The following is a 5,054-nucleotide window of genomic DNA, read 5'->3' as shown; positions in this document are numbered from 1 at the left end:
TCAAGCGCCTCAGCAACAAAGTGATTCTTCTCTAATGGCAGTAGCACCGATGGTGGCGAAAACTATTGAGCATTCCGACTCGCAAGGAAAGCACCGCGGACAGAAGGACAAATCAATAACTTTATCTCTTCCTATAATGTCGGAGCCTTCCATAACAGAGGTTTCCCATGGTACTAGTGGACAGGAGAAACATAAGTCAGGACCTTCATCTCTTCCAATATCATCGGATCCGTCCACAATAGCTCAACGAACTCAGGCCCAAACAAATCTCGCCAGCAAGGATATTCTTCCTCAACAAACTCAGGCCACAACAAACATCGCCAACAAGGATATTCTGTCTCAACAAACTCATGCCCCAACAAACCTCTCTAGCTAGGCTGCTCTAACAAGTACTATCCAGGATATTGTGCTGCAACAATCTTATCGTGCTTCAACAAACCCTGCCAATCAAGACCACATGATTCAAGGTACTTTAAAGTTTAAAAATCTGCAAGCTGTAGATGAAGTGGATAAATATGGGAATAAAGCCATAAAAGGTAAGGATATTGTGTGGGAGGAAAATACAAAACCGAAGGATAAGAAAAAGGATGGTACAGTCCATCCAAAGTCGTAGGATGAATACCTTACCACCTTTTCATTTGTTTATTACTGATGAAGATAACATGCTGGAATGTTCGCGGACTTAATAAGCCGGAGAAATGTCGGGAGCTAAACAGAATAATCAAGTCTGTTGCATGTGATATTGTTATTCTAGTGGAAACGAAAATTAAACAATCGCGCGTTCAAGCTCAAAAGAATTTAATATGGCCGGACGCAGAATTGTTTACCAATGACTCAAATGAGACTTTTGGTAGAATATAGGTCTTATGGCATCCTAACTCTATTAATGCTTGGTTTATTTCTGCTACTGATCAATTCATTCATCTTAAGGTAGAGGACAAAAAGAATGGCTGTCAATTCAATTTCACTGGTATATATGCTTCAAACAGTATACAAGAAAGAAATACTCTTTGGTCTGACCTGACTAATATTGTAAATGGCTATCTCAATGTACCTTGGATTGTTCTTGAAGACTTTAATACTGTTCGGTACACAAATGAAAAGGAAGGGGGTAGACAACTTTCAGAAAGCCAGCTTTAAAGTTTTAATGATTACATTGACACTGTAGCATTATTTGATATGAAATCTGTGAGTAATTAGCTCTCCTAGAGTAATCAAGGTGCTGCTAACAGAAAAATAATGGCTCGACTTGATAGGTGTTTGATTAATCATGAATGATTAACAGTTTACCCAGATTCACCTTTGTTTTCTGACCATTCTTTAATGTATATACACGCAGACAAAGCGACACCAAGAGGCAAAAAATCGTTTAGATTCTTTAACATGTGCAGTACTCATCCTCAATTTCTTGATGATATCAGATCTGCTTGGAATGTTAATGTGCATGGATCCCCCCCTTACATCTTTTGTCAAAAGCTCAAAGCTTGTAAAGCAGCACTAAAGGAGTGGAATACAAATACCTTTGGCAATATTACCACTAGAGTTCAATTTTGCAGAAAGGAACTAATGTCATTGCAACATGAGCTGCAACTTCAGCCAAATGATGAGAATATTATCTACAAAGAGACAGAAGCCAGAAATAACTTCATGCAAGCCTTAAAATAGGAGGAAAGTTTTGCAAAGCAGAAGTCTCGACAGCATTGGCTTACACTAAGGGATTCCAATACTAAATTTTTCTATGCTTCAATTACTACTCGAAGGGCTGTTAACCGTATCAGCAAATGCAGAGACAAAGATGATAATCTTATTGAGAATTTAGATGAGGTTAAAGCACACAGAGTAATTTTTTTATTCTTTACTCAATCAAGCAGGGAAACCTAATAATATTCATGTGGAGCCGACTAGAAAACTTGATTCGGACGCTATTTCAATCCTTAATGCCCCAATAACAGATGACGAAATTGTATGTGTTGTCTTTAAGTCACCAAAGCACAAAAGCCTAGGTCCAAATGGATTTTCAGCTGAATTTTACCAAACTGCTTGGTCTATTATTGGAAATGATGTGATCAAGGATTGCCAACATTTTTTCTCTTCTGGTCGTATTCTTAGAGAGATGAATTGCACTTTTATTTCTTTAATTCCAAAGAATGCAGGGGCTGATTCACTAAAGAACTATCGACCCATCTCATTATGCAACTTTATTTACAAGATTATCTCCAAAGTATTGGCAAATAGAATGCAAAAGGTAATACACAAGATCATTAGCCCAAATCAAGCTGCTTTCATCAAAGGGAGAAGTATACATCATAACATTTTGCATGCTAATGACTTGGTCAAAGATTTGCATTCAAAAGCAAGAGGGACAAAAATATGTTTTAAAGCTGATTTACGGAAAGCCTTTGATTCAGTTAATAGGAAATTTATCTATAAGATGCTCCTCGATATGAACTTCCCACAACAATGGTTTAATTGGATTCAATCTTGCCTGGAAACTCCAAAGTTTTTTATACTCTTTAATGGCTCACCTATTGGTTTTTTTGGGAGCACGAATGGCATCTGACAAGGTGATCCACTCTCTCCGTATCTCTTTACTATTGTGATGGAAGGACTTAGCTGTATGTTGGAACACGCAGTCTTAAATGGTAGCATTAAGGTACCCATTGCTGGTTCTATTAATATATCATATATAACATTTACAAATGATTTACTTATCTTTCTCCAAAATGAACCAACTTCAGTAAAGAACCTGGCTACTATTATGAATGACTTTGGTATGGTTTCTGGACTTCAGTTAAATCATGCGAAAAGTAAAGTATATATGAGCCCTTACGTTGAGGATAAGGTCTTTATTGCACAAACTTTGGGGGTTAGTGAGGGAAGCTTGCCAGTTCCTTATTTGGGTCTCCCGCTCATATCCACAGGCATTCACAAAACCCACTGTCATCCTATCTTCCAAAAAGTAAAGAATAGAATTTCTTCTTGGAAAAATAGGTTTCTATCAAAAGCAGGACGACTCGAACTCATCCGTTCAGTATTGCACTCCTACTCTATATATTGGTGTACTGCATTTCTTCTGCCTGCTGGATTTCTCCAAGATATTGAACGATTATTAATGAACTTCTTCTAGAATGGCACAAATGATAAGGCAATGCATATGGTAAATTGGGATAGCATTTGCAAACCGAAAGATGAAGGGGGGCTAAACTTGAGAAATACTAGAGATTGGAATCAAGCATGTCTGGTACAGCAATTGTGGGATCTTTTGCAAAACAAATGTTCCTTATGGTCACATTGGGTTTCTGCTACGTATCTTTCAAAAGAATTAATCTGGGAAATTTCAACAAGAACATACCACTCTGCAGCTTGGAAAGAAATTTTAAAGGCAAGGAATTGGCTAATCAAACACATTTCTTATGCAATCTCTTCTAGAGCTAGTACTAATATGTGGTACGATCCTTGGATGAATGGGAAGAGTATATTTCAATTATATGGCGACAGAATACGAAAAGATCTTGGGGCTCCCAAAGATTGGAAGGTTTCCGAGTTCATTGCTAACGGTACCTGGTGTCTCCCTAATCCTATTTCTCCCGAAATGTTATCACTTTGGCCGACTATTATATCTATTTCAACCAAGAACAACTCTTCAGATATACTTATTTGGCCTCATGACAATGACAAATTTAGTGCCACATCCGCATGGAATCAAATTAGGTAAAGAAATAACAAGTGGGTCCCAAGCAGTTGGACATGGGATCGACCGGGATCACAAAGACATTCTTTATGTACATGGCAAGCCCTTCTCAATAAACTACCTACAATAGACAATATGAAAAGAAGAGGTATCTATCATGTTAACCGATGCTCCCTTTGTATGCAATATGAAGAAATTGTTGACCACCTCTATTTTGCTTGTGATCATACAAAATGGATATGGAAGGAGATTCTCCAGTGATTTGAACTCAATAGAGTGCCGCAACCAAACTTGCACCAAGAACTAGGCGACCTCATGCAATGTTTCTCAAGAAAAGGGCCTCTCACACAATTGGCAAAGGTTACTTTCAGATGCGCTATTTGGTGGATGTGGAAGGAGAGATGTAATAGAATCTTTGAATGTCAACACACAAACAATGCTCAGCTCTTGAAAGAGATTATTAGAGACTCAAGATCTTGTATGGAGCAAGATCTCAAAACGGAGCACTTTACCCAAAGAGAAAAAGATATTTTTATCAAATTTAATTTTGCTATTAGCTAAAAATCTTGGGAATGATGCCAAATTATGTACCCACAGGTAGTTTTGATATATCTTGATAAACATTTTCTATGTTGACTATAATTAGGAGTTATAGTCTACAGCATGTGTAGTCATAATTATCGCATTCGCACTCTATGAGTTACTTGGCTTTGTCTATAACTTGTATAGATAAAGCTATTTGTAGAAACTTTACACATAATCAATTTACTTTTACTTACCAAAAAAAAAATTTGTCAAAGACAAAGTTTTTAATGTATACTAACTAGGTAAACAAATAAAAAGTAGCTTTAAATCTAAAAATCAAATAAGAACCTCTAGACCACTACAATTAATCCAGATGGACTTATTCGAACCAATTGATATAACTAGTCTAGGAGATAGTAAATATGCTTTTGTAATAGTTGATGATTATAGTATATATACTTAGACATACTTCTTGACACATAAAAGTGATTGCTTTAAATATTTTTTATAATTTTAGAAACTAGTTCAAAATAAAAAGGGTTTTCTGATTTCTTCTATTCAAAGTGATCATAGAGGTGCATTTCAAAACTGTGATTTTTAAAATTTTTGTGATTTAAATTGGTATAAGTATAATTTCTCTACTCCAAGAAACCCACAACAAAATAGAGTAGTTGAGAGATAAAATAGGAGCTTATAAGAAATGGTAAGAACCATATTAAACGAACATAGCCTACCCAAATATTTTTGGGCCGAAACTGTTAACTTGGCATGCTATGTCATGAACAGGGTTCTCATAAGACCATTACTTTCTAAAACTTATGATAAATTATGGAACAAT

Source organism: Musa acuminata, chromosome BXJ1-6 (genome assembly GCF_036884655.1).
Source record: "Musa acuminata AAA Group cultivar baxijiao chromosome BXJ1-6, Cavendish_Baxijiao_AAA, whole genome shotgun sequence".
Classification (NCBI taxonomy): Eukaryota; Viridiplantae; Streptophyta; class Magnoliopsida; order Zingiberales; family Musaceae; genus Musa; species Musa acuminata.
This window is presented reverse-complemented; position numbering follows the sequence as displayed.